Raw genomic sequence first — 16,553 nt, 5'->3', positions numbered from 1 at the left:
AAACAGGATCGTGCTTGAGGGTCGTTTATTGGTAACCTGTGCTTGACCAAAGGTAAGAAAACTGCACCCAGTATGTGATGCATGTGATACATGTAATTATGGCATGGCATGAATATTGAATATGGAATTGATCAAAGCTTGAGTCTCTGTCAATGTGCATGATCATAAATATGCTGGTGAATGTTGAGTAAGCATGTTGAATGGCTTATATTTTGATATTTGACATATGATATATGCCTGGTTGCATTGCTTACTTGTGAGTGGCACTAACTCATTAGTCAGAAACGGCATTGGTGTTAGTACTGGTCGTGAAGTCTTGACTTATCAGTCATGATCGACAATAGTACTGAGCATTGGTCGAATGGAATTGACCTTCGAGTCAAGAGCGACATTGCTGTGTTTAATGTAGGCTGAAATGATTAGTTCTAATCAACATGAGCATGAAATTCTTGATCGACCTAAAGGTTGAAGAAAACTAAAGCGCTTATCTAGTCTAAAGGCTAGTTAAGTAGAGCTAGGGCCAAAAGGCTCAGGTGACTGAAACGTCACATGGCTTAGGGTGTAGAGCCCCAGAGTGTGACTCATTAGTCACCTATCCAGAGTGTGACTTATTAGTCACCTACTTAGAGAGTGACTCATTAGTCACCTACCCGGAGAGTGACTCATTAGTCACCTACCCAGAGATAGACTCATTAGTCATCTATTCAGAGAGCAGATCCCCAGAGATAGACTCATTAGTCATCTATTCGGGGAGCATATCGCCAGAGTTAAACTCATTAGTCATCTATTCAGGGAGCAGATCCCCAGAGATAGACTCATTAGTCATCTATTCAGGGAGAAGATCCCCAGACACAGACTCATTAGTCATCTATTCAGGGAGCAGATCCCCAGAGATAGACTCAACAGTCATCTACTCAGAGCGCAAGGCCCCATAATCATTTATTTGGACTTGACTGCATGCATGAATAAGTTATTACTGCTAGGCATGCTTATTATGATTTAGTGACATGTTATTATATGGTTATGAGCATGTTGAGTTTTCTTGTTGAGCTTTGGCTCACGGGTGCTATATGGTGCAGGTAAAGGTAAGAGAAAGCTGGACCATCCTTGATTTGGAGAGCTTAGGTGACAATGTGTACATATGTGGCTGCTCGACCACCACGACCGAGGGTTTAAAGAGGAACTAGGGTTAAACCCTATTTTGCCGCTTAGGTCAGCTGGTTGTAAATCTTTTATTGTAATTAACCTTTAAAATATATTTTGGAATCCCAATGTATATAGTAAACGTTTTAGTGAAACGTTGTATCTTTGACAAAAAATTTTAACCCTAAATCGTTAATCATACTTAGTTTCACGATTATGGACAAATGAGTTAGTTAGCAAGTTTAGCATTTTTTAAAATGCACAATGTAACAGTCCCTGGGTAGTAGGGTGTTACACGGAGCAAGGGTATTCCTAGGTGAGACTTTGTCTTTGACAGTGGGTCGTGGGTGCCTTGGTAAGTTACTCCCCGATGTTCGGTCTCGAAACTGGAGGTTCTCTAGCTCGGACAGTTAAGGCAAGGAGACTCATCTCTCAATCGCCTCCCAGGTTCGAGGTTCTAACTCTCGAACCTAAGACAAGGAGCAATGTGTCAGTAGGCACAGGTTTTTAGAGTCAGAGGATCGTCTGACAACCTTTATGGGCGCTCCGTCAACAATGTTGTTGAGTGTACGACTCGACAATTCGCACACCCACTACGTCGCCTAACACAGAAATATGTACAGCATGCTCTAACAGTCCCAAGGGCATGTTCCTCGTAAAGTTGTTATCTTTCTACAGTGGGCCCCACAAATCTCGTTTGGGCCTTAGTCTCTATTCATATAGCCCAATGCATTAAATTGGTATTAATCCCCCAATAATGGGGAGAATGTGTATTAATTACTTATGATTAGTATTAATGACCACAACTTCTATAAATAGGTCTGGGAGTCTCATTGTAAAGGGTTCAGTTTTTGATAGAGAATATTACTTGCACTCAGAGCAATCTAAACGTTGCTTGAGAGTACATCATTGAAGCTTGCAATTCTCTTAATACTAGAGACTCGTGGACTAGGGTTCTTTTATAACCTGAACCATGTAAACACTACTCCTAAAAATATTCTTTAAGGACTCGCAATGAGTGTCCTAAAAAGTTAAGAAGGTGTTTGTTAAAAAAAATCAAATTTTTAGGACACACATAGTTTTTAGGACTCGCTCTGTGAGCCCTAAAATATATTCTTTAAGGGCTCGCATTGCGAGTCCTAAAAAGTCCAGGAGTTGTTTTTAAAACCCGCATCTAGGTGAGTCCCTAAAATGGTGTTTTTGTAGTAGTGAAATCTCCTTGTGTTCATACAGTTTGTTTCTTTAATCTCTCCTATTAAGGTTAATAGCAAAAAAGACAGTCAACAACAATAGTTAGGAGGCCTCTCATATTTATGATCTGATCATTTTGGGGCTAACAATCTAAGAAATGAAACTGAGATACCCCTACGAATCGATTTGTTGACGTCTAAAAGAACTTTGATTCTAAGAAAAGCACTAGAATTCTCAAACAGGGTGGACAAGTCTACATCAATAAGATCACCATTGGCAGCACCAACTAGCTTTGCAAGATCCGAAGACCTTCTATTCTTGTGATGCACCTCTATTCTTAGGAAATATAGGGAAAATTTAAAGCGAAAGAGACCACCTCTGTTCTATTCTTGTGATGCAAAGGCATTTCATGTGATAGAGCCCAATTATTTATCAATATTTAATACCGGTCCTTCTCCATACAGTAGTTTAGTCCAACCAAAGGGTCTCTATCACTATAAAACTTTTAGCTACGTACGTTGTTGTTTGTTTTTTTTTTTTTAAAAAAAAAAATATGTAAACGCATACTTATTTTACACAATTAAAATACACATAATCATATGGTATGTATTGTAAACCACATAAAAATGATGAGTTTCACTCTAAATAATTTAAATAGTTAAAAATATATATATCATATTATTACGTGCATTTTAAGTATCTAAAATAAATGTGTGACTACATTACTCTTCTTTTAATGATCATTTAACATTTTGTTCGTCGTACAACTCCCATAGGTGGAATATTTCTTCTTCTATGGTCAGGCAAATTTGACCAACATTATTAATCCAATATAGTCACAATTCCAATAACCAACATCAATAGTACTGCAAATTGTCCTTTGTGACATCCACTTGATATCTTCATAATCAATTTTTGTTTTTTTTGGTCACGTTATTAATTAGAATTCTCAGCTATATATACTCCAAATGCTTAATAACATTCAACAGTCATGTGGAAATGGATCGGCCTCCATTTATATAAATAATGTGTTCACATTAGCTAGTTGGTGTTTTTTCGTATGCATAGTAATTGGTATGAGAGAATCATGTCTTTTGACCTTGTATATACATATTATTTATATGTATCTATACATATATATATAATTAGGGAAGTGATGACCATGAGAGAGAGATATATATATGTAGTATATATAAATATTGCTCTATAAATATTGTATCAAGCCGAGTAGTAGATAAGAGAATTAAGGAAAACACAAAAGACTTGTATCTATTCTCTGCAATACCTGCAACTTCTATGTACAATACCCTGTAAGTTATATATATATTTGCATTTTCTACAAGTTTGTTTTTCTTCTGTGCAAATTTAAATCATAGTGTTATCTCTGATTGACTATTATGCTGCTCTTATATATACAAATATATATTGTATATTTATATATATAATTAAAGGACAGTAATGCACATGCAGGGCTGTAATTCAATTCTTTAAAAATGTATTAATTAATTAACGAAGAAAACTGATCTGTATTACTTTCAATATATGCTAATGCACATCTAGTACAGTTTCTTGATGTGGCCCTTAGAGATATGTCGTACCTCTCTTTAATTAATTTCTTCACTTTCATCAAACCTAGCTAGCTGATCGATAATTTTTAATTCAATTGTGAAAATCTTAATTTTTTGTTCCTATTGATCAGATATAGCATATCTATGAAATAATTATTAAACCTAAAACTATTGATTTCTTTTTTAACCAAATATCAATTTGAAGAAATATTTATTATATTATCAATCGTAGATAGTATATTCTCATAAATTTCATGATAAATATATCAGTGGGGCGGCCTCCTATTTAAATAACTTTAATTCAACATCCATATGAGGCACTTCAAATTAATTATTTAGGAGTAGTAATAAAAAAAAACATGACACATATGGTGTAATGTTTTACAATTAGTTTATACACATGTAAGTGGTTCTACACATAAATACATATCATCATCTACAGCTGTTCATGTTGCGTTGACATGCAACTACATATTAAAAAACAAATCAAGATTAATGATTTAAGAAGAGAAAGAAATAATATAGTTATATATTATTGGTTATATTTAATTATTAACGACCTATGGATATGTATATTTTATTCTTGCCTGCAAAATTTTAAGCTTCCAACCTGACCCGAATATTGCCCAAGGCCTACTAATTAAGATATATTTCTATATCTTAGCCATAGAGCCGAGACATGGAGCCTTTACATATACTTACACATATAAAATATAAATATGAAGGGGTAGATAACTGAAATTTTTACTACAGTTTTTTATTTTTGTTAACATCATCAAAATATTTTAAATATTTGACCGAATATACATTTAAAATTTATTAAAAATATTAATTATATTAATATAAATTCAAATATTATAAAATATCATTATTATAATAACATTTAATAAAAAACTATATATTTAATAGTTATATTAATATAAATTTAAATATTATAGAATATAATTATAACAATAATAAATAATATATAATACATAATCTTAATTTTTATTAAAAAAAATCATTTATATTTAAAAAAAAACATGTTATTTTTTTATTTGATTTAACTTATATAAATATATATTCATATTGAATAACAATAAATATTATAAATATATTATTTATAGGTGTCATACTATATAAATATGATGATTGTGCAACAACATAAAAAAATTAGAATAACATTTATCTTCTCTTAAGAATAAAAATGATTATTCTCTAATTATTAATGTGTCATTTGAATAATATAATAAATATTTTGTACCTTAAATAAGATATATTGTGATATAAAAAATTATAATATTATATTTTTTTTTAAAATGATAAACAATATTTTTGTTTAATTTTTATTTTATATGTTCGTGATATTATTTTATATATAATATTATTTACTTATTTAAAATTTATATATTTAATAAAATTAACTAATAAATTTTATAAATAAAACTACTGGCCTTGTTTGTATGTAAAATGCACATATTATACATATATACGGGAAAACCCTGACTTTTAGAAGCAGGGGAAGGACAACTTTATATGTATGTACCCTGACTTTTAGAAAACCCTGATTTTTTTCCCTTTATATATACAAATATGTACTCTGTATATGTATCTGGACTGGATGGCCCTAGCTATACCGGCCCTATATATATTAGAGACAATTATATATGTACATATATACCAGTCCTATTACTAAAGAAAAGTTAATTTCTGTGAGAATTAAGACAGGAGGAGGAGGAGGGCGGTCGGCGACCAATTAGCTTGCGGCGGCGGAGAGAGATTATTTAACAGAGAATTGAAGGGGCTACTGTCGCAGGAGAGATGACGCCTAATAGTGTGTGACAGATCAAATTAAGGGTTATAATTTGATGATATATATAGTCCATACATTAATAGGCTTCATCTCCCCGCGACTGAAGCCCCTCCTACTTTCTTCAACAATATCTATAAATATATATATATATTTGTTGTACTTTGTAAATCACGATATTTCTCATGATTAGAAGCTATGGCTGCAGCCCTTGCCCCCTACAGGTATCTTTCTCTCTCTACTGGTCTGTTTTATGGAATATTTTTCTTCTTCTGGACCTCCACAGTTTAATTTATGTTTATCATCCCAAATGTATTATTCTACGATTTTTATTTTCAGATTTATTAATCATTAATTAAGTCTCTTATAAAAAGGGGATCAAGGAAAGTTTCTTAATCTTGAATATCAAGATTCAAGATCAGATCAAGATCGACTTGAAACATCATATATATGTCTTATATTTAGGGGTTATATATATATATATTTAAATGTTTTATACAATATATAATATTATGTGTACAGGCAAATAATTTCGTTTTAATTACTTTGGAAAAATAAATAAAATAATGCTTACATAGAAGGGTCACAAGGAGGCATTTTGCTCATATGTTTCAGGACACAACGTTTTTTCGGTTATTATTTTTTTGCCCTTTAATTGAAGTTATTGGGAATTATGATCATTAAATTGTTTGTACCAAGAATTATTTATTTATTTATGTAGCCAATCTTTCGTTTTCTTAACGAAAGTTGTGGCGACAGTAATCATTATATATTGAAAACGAAATAAATAGATAAACGTGATCTAAATCGATTCTTAAATTAATTTTTTAAGATTGATACAAATAAATTATATTGTTTAAGATATAAAATATTATTTACCAACATTTATGAGCAAACAATCCCATTTACTTAATACTTAACTACTTTTTAAGTTCAATGTATATAAGTAATGATATATATATATATACTCATATGGTATGTATTGTTGGTGTGTAAGTACCATGCATAATGAAACCTAATGACAGTTAACACTATTTATTAAATGGATTTAATTAAGATTTAATTGGGGACCTGACCTCTAAACTTATAAAGCTGGAATTTTTAATTTTTTAAGATTGATACAATTAAATTATATATAATAATGAGATTTGAAGAGTGAATGTATAGTTTCATGGAAAAGAATCTTTGATGAGCTGTCTAGCAGAATTAAACCTCATGGATAAGAATTTAAATTATTAAGAGGCAAACTCCCCCCGCCATATGGGGTTACTACTTAATAATTGTGATTATAGTTAATTTAATTATATATTACTAGCCAGTTTTGTCAACTTTGCTACATAGAAATATTGTTTTTTAAAATATATATATATTTAAAACACTTGGTTTAAAATGGAATTTATACTTTTTTTTGGATTTTGTGTTTTGTCTCATTATCTGTGGACCCTGTATTTTGATAAATTATTTTTTAGACTTTGCAATTTGTAAAATGATTAAAATAGAACCCTAAATTCAATTTTGATGAAGAAAAAATTTAATATAACAATACCGTTTTTAAGCAGAATGATTTTATTTTTGTTTTTAATTGTTAGTTTGGTAAATTATTTGTGATTTTAGTTGAGAAATTATTGACCAAAATCAGATTTAGAGTTCTATTTTAACAATTTTACAAAACACAGGGTCCAAAAATATATAAACCCTTCAAAAATTAACAAAACAGAGTGTAAATTATATGTACTAGGAATGCTATATATATTCAAAAATTCACTCCATCAACTTTTAACAAATAAACTGTATTGTATAAGCTTTATATTATCTGAACTCTAAATAATAACAAAGTTATAAATAAGAGAACAAAACTAATCAAAACTATGAGGGTGTATGATTCTTAACTAAAATAACAGCTTCTTCTTTTTTGTTTTTAAAACCTAAAATTTGTTTTCTGAAATTTAAGAAAATAATTTTTAAAAACAAAGTTACAAAAAACAAAAAATTTGAGAACAAAAAATTATTTTTAGTTGTTCTCAAATTTTTTTTTGTTAATTTTTTTCTTCTCATATTACATTTTTAATTATTACTATCTCATATCATTTTCTCTTTTATTAATTTATTTCTCATAACTTTTTCTCTCCTTACTTTCTATAACATCATTTTTTCTCTCATTACTTTTCTGCTTATTTTCTCTTTCATCACTTATTATCTAATTATTTTCTCTCTCATCACTTCCTATATCATCATTTTTTCTCATCTCATTTTTTCTATCTCATCATTTTCTCTATCGTCACTTTCTCTCTCATTTTTTTGCTTCTATCAATTTTTCTCTTCTCAATTTTTCTTCCTCAAAATTTCTCTCTTTACTTTTTCTCTACTTATTTTTCATAATTTTTTCTTTCACATTACTTTATCTCATTATTTGTTATAAACTTCTAAAAGATTTTTCTCTTTCTAAATATATTTATTAATTTTTTATTTACCATTTTAAAAAAAAATAAAACTAAAAAATTATTTTTAGAATATATTAACCAAACACCTGTTATTTTTTTAAAATTATAAAAACTATTTTTTGTTCTCATTTATGAAAACACAATTTTGAAAACAAAAAACAAAAATGATGCCAAACAAACCCTTCGTAACTTTGTTAATACAAAGTGAAATGAGTATTATACCATAAATTAACCATAATATGTGTGGTACAATATCTATATATATTTGTAACTAGAAAACATAACCGCGCTCGCCCAGTCTTTTATAATTATTAAAAAATATACATATTTTAAAATATTTTTTTTGGGAGATTGTAGGATAAGGATTCATTTTCACCATACTCGTACAACATGTTTTTTATATGGACACGTGAGGGCATGTTGACCACCATTTTTTTCACAATGGTGTTCAATGTATAATTTTGAATAATTAAAGTGTCGAAAATAAAGTTAAAAAAACTTGTTCTACGTGTACTTTTTTTTTATTATTATTATTATCATTATTATATGCTTTGTGTGATTTTTTCTAATAAAAAATATAAATTACATATAAGAAAATTAATGTTTTGTGTAAGACTTATTTTAGCCGATTACCCGTTTGAACCATTTATTTTTAAAAATTAACTTTTAGTTCTTGTGTGTTTGTCAAAATGTTAAATATAGAAATGGATAAATTGATTATTTGAACATTGTATTTGACCGATTACCCGTTTTGACCCTTTATTTTTAAAAATTAACCTTTGGGCCATGTATTTATTGAAAATGTTCAAAATTATTTATAAAAATTAAATTATATATATAATTTATGTATTCTGTAAGGGTTCACACCATTTTGAACCTTGTATTTTAGTCGACTACCCGTTGGGGCCTTTATTTTAAAAAATGAACTTGTGGACCTCAAGTTTTGTCAAAATGTTAAAAATAGGAATAGATAGATCGGTTATTTGAATACTATATTTCGGCCGATTACTCCTTTTGACTCTTTATTTTTTAAAATTAACCTTTGTACCATGTATATATTTAAAGTGTTAAAATTCTTTATAAAAAGTAAATTATATAAATATGTATAATTATCTATATAATTTATGTTTTCTATAAGGTTTCACACCATTTTTTATTTTGTATTTTAGCCGATTATCCATTTGAACTCTTTATATTTTAAAATTAAATTGTGGACCTTGTGTTTTGTCAAAATATTGATTACCCGTTTAAATCTTTTATTGTTAAAAAATAACATTTGGATCTCTTGTTTTGTCAAAATGTTAAAAATATAAATAGAAAGATTATTTATTTATTTATTATTATATATATTTTTAATTGACATCTATTATTATTATTATTAAAATAAAAATGATTAAAAAGAGAAAATAGATAGAATTTTTTCCTTAATTAATTAATAGCTATAAATTAAAAAAGTAAAATAAAAAATGAGAAAAGTTCACGATTATTTATATATATAATTTAATTAAATAATTTTCATAATTAAATATCTTAATCAAATTTGAATTCAAATTAAAAAATGTGAAAAAAGAAGAAAATAGAAAGGGTGCTTTGGAGCAATTTTAGAGTGTCACATCATATAAATATATTAGAAAATATGCCCGCTTTCGTATAATTTTTTTTTATAATAATTTTAAATATATATTTAAGGTAATTTTATATTTGTTTGATAAATATTATAATTTGAATTTATACATTTTGTAATTAAACTATATATACTTAACGTAATTCTATATTTGTTTGATTAAGTTTATAATTTGTATAATGTGAGTGAGAAATTTATACCTTTTTTAATTCCTCCATTTTTTTAAGTTATGCTCTAATAGTAAAATTGTATAAAACGTATCTAATTAATCAATTATTTATTTCTCTATCCTTTCAAGAAATTAATAGAATGTATAATAGAATTTGAAAAGCAAGAGATGTGAAAAAATTAAGCTAACTGTTGACGCCGTTTTTCGTCAAACAGTGAAAGAAGAGCACACAAACAATAATAGATAATGGCCAAATACAATAAAACAAATCAAACACACGATTTTTACGTGGTTCAGCAGTTAAATCTGCCTAGTCCACGAGTCTCTGTTATTAAACTCAAGATTATCTCTGAAAATCCTTAAGCATGAATTCTTCAGAGTTTTCTCTCAAGGATCAGAATTTTCGGTCCTTTTCAATGGCGCATGGCTTCTCTATTTATAGAGAATGATGCAGAATACTATCCCACATATTTTGGGTAGTTACTCTTTTTGTGAATAAAATAAATGGCCTTAAATGCCTATAATCAGATATAAAAGGAAACGTCCCTGAAGACCAGGAAACACATAACTGATCAAATAATATCCCACGATTCTAGGGGATTTACATTAATAAATGAGGATTATATCTCATATTTATAATACTTGTAGATATTCAATGTGGTTACTGCGTATCTCTAAGGCTTTAGTCTCCCAGGTTTCCTGTCACCTTTCGAGCTGGAGACATCTTCCGAGGTCACCCAATCTGTTCGAGATCGTATGCGCGTCGAGCTCGAGAACCCTGATCCGAAGTTGTCTCCGAAGATGGATGTGATCCCAGGGCTATCTTTCGAGATCATGAACTCTTTGAGGTCACCATACTCGAGATCGTCCATATCCTGCAAGCTCGGCATATGATCCTGGAGCTTGCTTCCAACCTTATGAGTCCACTTATTTGCGAATCCAACTTTCGAGGTCATAATTAACATGGCTCGAAATCTGGGTATAACATTTTGCCCCCTCAAAAGTATTTGTTCGAATCCTAAGAGAAGGAAACTTTTGAACTACTTTCCCTGAGAACTGCACCGTCACACCTTTAAAAATGGACACGCGTCAGCTGGGTATTGCTCACTTTTGGTACTCGAGCGCCTTGGAAACACGCCCACGATCGTCCGTCTGACAACTTTTCGGCGCCTTCTTGTCATTGATCCCCATCCGTTCGATCTAGTGAGGATTTCACTCGACGCTCCTGATTAATTCCTTTTCCCCACTTATATATACAAGACCCCACTCTTCATCTTCTTCTTCACTTTTACCTTCTGATGTGAAAATTCTAACGATTAAAATATGCGCAAGTATACACAGTCACAAACAAGTAATACAGTGATACAGTATCAAAGTTCGTCTCCACAGGGACTTTTAAACTAAAAATAATGCAATATCAACTAAGAACAATTTACAATTCAGTAACCAAATCAAGAGAAAATTTATGTAATTAATTCTGAAAATAAATGTAAATGAGCAAATTAATTAAACTAAAAATCAGAGATTAAAATGAAAGAATTCTGGGTGGATTTCAGATATGAGAAAAATAGATTTGGGTGGTTAATTCCCCTCGGTTCGTTCCAGTTGCTACAGCAATGACTCAGCAATGGGTCAGCAATTTATGTCACAGTTAACAGATTTCACAAAACCCAGTAAGTTTTTCCCAAAACTTAATATCTATTGTCTATAACCCCCCTCAATACATTCCTGTATTAAAACAGACTATAACCAACCAATCAAGCACCAAATATTTAGGTTATGCAAGGCAGCGAAATAGTCCTATTCCACTACTCAAAATCACCTAAAACTAGGTAAGTTTCTTGCATCAATTGAATGGGTTCAGCTAGACTTCCCTTTTCCAAGCTAGATCTAACTTAATAAATGCTAAAAATGGCCAGTAATTAACATTCACTTATCATTACAGCACATTAAATTGAACTATGACATAAACAACTTAACCATGCATTTAGAAATTTAATTCATACAAAGGGTTCATAACCACCCAAATCCTCAAAAGCTTAGTTCATAACTGAAATTATAAAAACATGACTAGAACTTAGAAGTTCCATAGAGTATGAGCAGAAAAACTAGATAGGAAATTAATACAAAATGAGAGGTGAAGATTAGAGAGAAAGATGAGTGATGAGCTCAAGTCCCCCTTTAGAGCGTCTGCCTTCTTCTCCTCTGTTTGGTACTTTTTTCTTCTCTTTTTTTTCTTCTTCTCTCTGTACTTCTCTCTGCAAAAATATGTAGAATACTTCAATGATAATGGGTCTCCCTCTATTTTGGCTGGTACCCTTCTTTTTAGGGCACTTTCCTTTACCCTAATAGGAAAGTCAATTCCCACTTTGTCCTCCAAGTGCCACATCACCCAACTGACTTAAGTTATTAAAATTATAGCCACATAGATGCTGATTTCACTCATTAAGCCCAGCTGTCTTCTAGCCACGTCACCTGCCTGATTCCTTGAATTGCTGTGGTGATGCTACAGCATTGAAGCAGCAACACGCCCCTTTCAGAATTCGTTTTTCCCCTTGCTTCCAGCAGTTCCCTTTTACATATTTTGTAAGCTTCCTTTCCTGATTAACACAACACAGTAATTTACATAAAAAACATTGAAAAATATTACAATACAAACCTAACTCTTACCCAGACTCACTACCTAGAATAACACACTAAAACTGACAAAATTACATGAAATAAGGACTCATTACTCTTTTTAGTTTTGAAAAGCAAGTTCAAAGATTATAAAAATAACTCTAAATCCTAGAGTTATCACCTTCATTCGCCATAAGCAAAAAAGAAAAACAAACTCAGAGACCTCTTTGCAAAATTCCTATTCTGTGCATGTTTTCTCGACCAAAGAAGCAAAGGAATCCTGGTATGTTCGAGTCAGTGATCTCTTTCCTGCAACCTCTTCTTCGATCGACGATCTCTCTGCAATCGCCATTACTGTGTAAGTATGCCATTTTTTTATTTAAACTGTTCTTGTTGTGTATCTGTTTATACTGGTTTGCATCCACGATAGGAAGTTTTAACACGATAGGCTTTCATGCCTTTTAGACTTTCATTCTGGATTTTCGTCTCTGGTTTATACCCAGTTTTGACGTTTGAATGTGGTTCCCATTTTCTGGGTTTTGAAATTTTTAGGCAACGTTTCTTGTGCACTAAGCTTTCGGATAAAAACGTGGGTCTTGATAAATGCACGAAACTCAAAGATGCCTTTCCTGGTTAACCGCCACTCTTCTTTCCCTTGAATTTCGGGATTTTCAAAAAATCATCCACGCTCCTTTTCTCTTTCGTGGAATACACGCCCCTGACTCTTCAATAAGGATCTTAGTATTTAGTGTCTCGTTCCTAAATTTCTGAGCTCACTCCATCGAGCTCGTAATTCTTGCATGCATGGCCCTCACCATATTTTATTTCTCGTTAGATGTCACAGAATCTGGAAAGAGGGTGGGGGTCATTGCTGGCAATCCCTTACGAGCCAAAATCTCCGAACCCAGAATCGCTCTTCGCCCGGAACCAACGCCGGATAAGAGAGTACGAGTTTGCATGCGAGCAGGAAGACATTCGAGCCCACTATCGCCGCCAGATAGACGAGGTCATTGAAAAGAAGAGAAGAGTTCTTTGGGAGGCCCTCTATCCGGAGCTCAATTCAGGACCTAGGCCAATCCCCCTCGACCCTGCGCTAAGAGTTACTGTTGCATATCGTCTAGGGGAACTCCAGTTTTCCTTAATGGGGGAACCTTCCTCCTCACAGCCAAGGAGAGAAATGTTTGAGGCCGAGCTCTACTGGAGCACGGTTACCACAACCAGCCAAATATCTGAAATACTGGCCTTCCATGGCCTTCATTTGTCAGGCACCTTGAAGTGTCGAGCTCCGACTGGTCAAGAACGGAGCTGTTTCGCCCCTGGCGGCCGCGATGCCACAGTGAAATATGCGGCATGGAGCCAAGAACATATGAGGGCAGGAGCACTGCTGCCCTTGAAGTCTTTTTTCAAAGGCTTTACTGATTTCGTTGGGTTGGCTCCGTTCCAACTCAATACTAATTCGTACAGGGTGCTGTCTGTCCTGAGGTCCTTATTCCACGAGCTGGGGTGGGAAGGACCTTCACCTTTAGAGATTTTATATCTCTTTTGTTTGAAAAGTAACCCCTCCCGAGCTTGGGGAGGGGATGGTTTTTACTATCTCTCGAGCTATCCCAAAGAGACGAAGGTTTTTGGGGATCTCCCCAATCACCCGCCTGATTTCAAGAAGGCCTTCTTCTGGACAGATGGTCTGTCCCCGTCTCGACATTACTCGTTCAGGTGGATTCGTAAGTATTCTCGTTACTTTTATTCCTGAGATCGAGACTTTAGTTCTTAAATCCACATTTAGTTGAAATGTGTTTCGTTTTTCAGCTAACTTTCAACGTCCCACCCCTAATGAAGCAATGAAGAGGCACAGAGAGGTCTTACTCCAAATCCCTTATGGTAGGAGGTCTCTCTCGTGCCTATTACATGAGGGTAAGCTCCGAGCTTGCGGGCTGTTGGGAGAGGGTCAGTCAACCTCTGACTGGTCCAGCAAAAAATATGAACGTTGGGAGGAGGTGCCACTGCCCACAGGCACCCTTCCTCCGAGGAGAGAAAGGAGGCCATCACTCCCAGTTCGTCTGAGGAGTTCGCGGTCCGGGAATGAGGCCAATGATGAAGCCTCGAGCTCGGACTCAGATGAAGGTAAAGTCCTCCCTACCTCGAGGATGTGGTCCCCCACACTACTAGAACACAGGCCCAATAGGTTAGTCTCGTGCCCACAGGATAGATACCACTTCTACATATGGAGTTGGGTAGATGACTGTGTCCATAGGTTCGATAGTGGGCTCGGGAAATACGATACCATGTACACCACGGACGAGGTGTGGAATGGGATAGATGTGCAGTACGGGACCAATGATTATAGGGACCTCTCGAGGTTATCACCTACTTATAGGGAAGGCACTCCCCCCGCCTCCTCTGAAGACGGGGGAATTTCATGGTCCCCAAGCTCGAGCTCGGGGGAGAGTTCCAGTTAGGTTTCTTCTATCATCACTCTATATGTCTAATACCGAAATTACTTGATGTACACTTCTCTTTTACTGACTCACTGTGTTGTGACTTGTGCAGGAGAGATGGACTCCGACCTTGACACCCTTATCGACAATGCAGGCGCCAAGAGGAGCAAATGCCCTAGGGCGGGATCACTGAAGACCGGTCAGCCGGGCAAAGGCTCCAAGAGATCCAAGAAGACACCTCCCCTTGCCCCGCCGATTTCGAGCTCTATTGCTGCGTCGACTGTCCAGGCCAGCGCCTCCACGACAATTCCATCCTCGCAGGCCGTCGTCTCCGCGGTTGCACCGACTTCGCTGGTTGGTGCCCCTGCCATTTTTGAGTCCCAACCTCCTGTGGTGGGCGAAACGTCTTCTGCTCAACTTTCCAGAAGGCCTTCTGCTTCTCGAGTTCAGAAGCTAACAATCTCCACCCATATGGACTCATATGTGGTGGACAATACTGCTGGACCTCACGGATCTACGCTGATCTCGGATGTCATGTCCCGGATCGGCCAGAGCTATGGCAGTTTCGAAGCTCCCCAGTGGCAGTGCTAACTGGCACCCGAGACCGCACTGTCCTTTACGAGAAGAGTATCGAGCACACTGCTGCGGTAAGTATCCTTCTATATTCCTTTTGCTTACATTCATACTGACCTGAGGCTAATGGTGGTTTCTTCCTTTTTTTAGGCTCAATTAAGAGCTGAACAACGAGATCCATTCGAGCAGGACTCATGCTCAAGAGGCGAAGGACCTCCACCTTAGAGCGAATGACGATCTGAAGGCGGCGAATGCTAAGCTCGAGGCAGTGGTTAAGGAGCGTGAGGACATGGCCAAGGAGCTCGAAAAGCTGAGAGCTGAACTCGAGGAGCAAAAGAAAGATAATACCCAGCTTCAGGAGACCAATAAGAAGCTCGAAGAGGACAAGGCCGCCACCTTCGACATCATAGAGGATGCCAAAACTCGCCTTCTTGCCGAGTACAAAGAAAAGAAGGAAAATGCGGTCGACTCAGCCATGTACTGGATGTGGGCTTATAATGAAGATCTGGACACCAGCTTCTTAGGTCCCCACGAGGCGCCGCTTCTTGAACGATGGAATGCTCGGCTCAAGAAGGAAGAGGCTGAACAGCTCGAGAAGGAGAAGGCTGCTCCGGACACCGTTTCGGAGGGAGCTCAGGAGGATAGTCATGCTATTCGTCCTGGGGGGTCCGGTGCCACCGACGCTGAGAAGGCCAAGGAGACTCCTCTTCCTTGAATCTGACCTCGGGGAGATCAATTATCGAGGCTGCGTCCCCTTATTTCTGTAATTATTTTAATATATGCCCACGAGGCTGATACAATTTCTTTTACCATTCTTTTATATGCTTTACATTTCTTGGCTCGAAATATTTTGCATATTTTTATATTGATGAACCGGTTATGTTTATTTAATTCATACGAACATAGTTTGGATTTAGGCTCGAAATTCGATGCATTCATGCATAGTCTATTCGAGTTATCCGCTTCCGACCTCGTTACTTATCAAGGTCGGATATTACTTT

The 16,553-nt window shown here is 34.3% G+C and overlaps 1 long non-coding RNA gene across 1 annotated transcript; it reads left to right on the top strand.

The window, feature by feature from the left end:
- The first annotated feature begins 5,407 nt into the window (after window positions 1-5,407).
- On the top strand, window positions 5,408-16,324 carry LOC133816115 (uncharacterized). The gene is made up of 3 exons (XR_009885020.1): window positions 5,408-5,915; window positions 15,092-15,626; window positions 15,703-16,324. It is a non-coding gene; the product is annotated as an uncharacterized LOC133816115 (long non-coding RNA).
- The last annotated feature ends 229 nt before the right edge of the window (window positions 16,325-16,553 follow it).

This window comes from Humulus lupulus, chromosome 2, assembly GCF_963169125.1.
Source record: "Humulus lupulus chromosome 2, drHumLupu1.1, whole genome shotgun sequence".
Lineage (NCBI taxonomy): Eukaryota > Viridiplantae > Streptophyta > Magnoliopsida > Rosales > Cannabaceae > Humulus > Humulus lupulus.
This window is presented reverse-complemented; position numbering and strand designations above follow the sequence as displayed.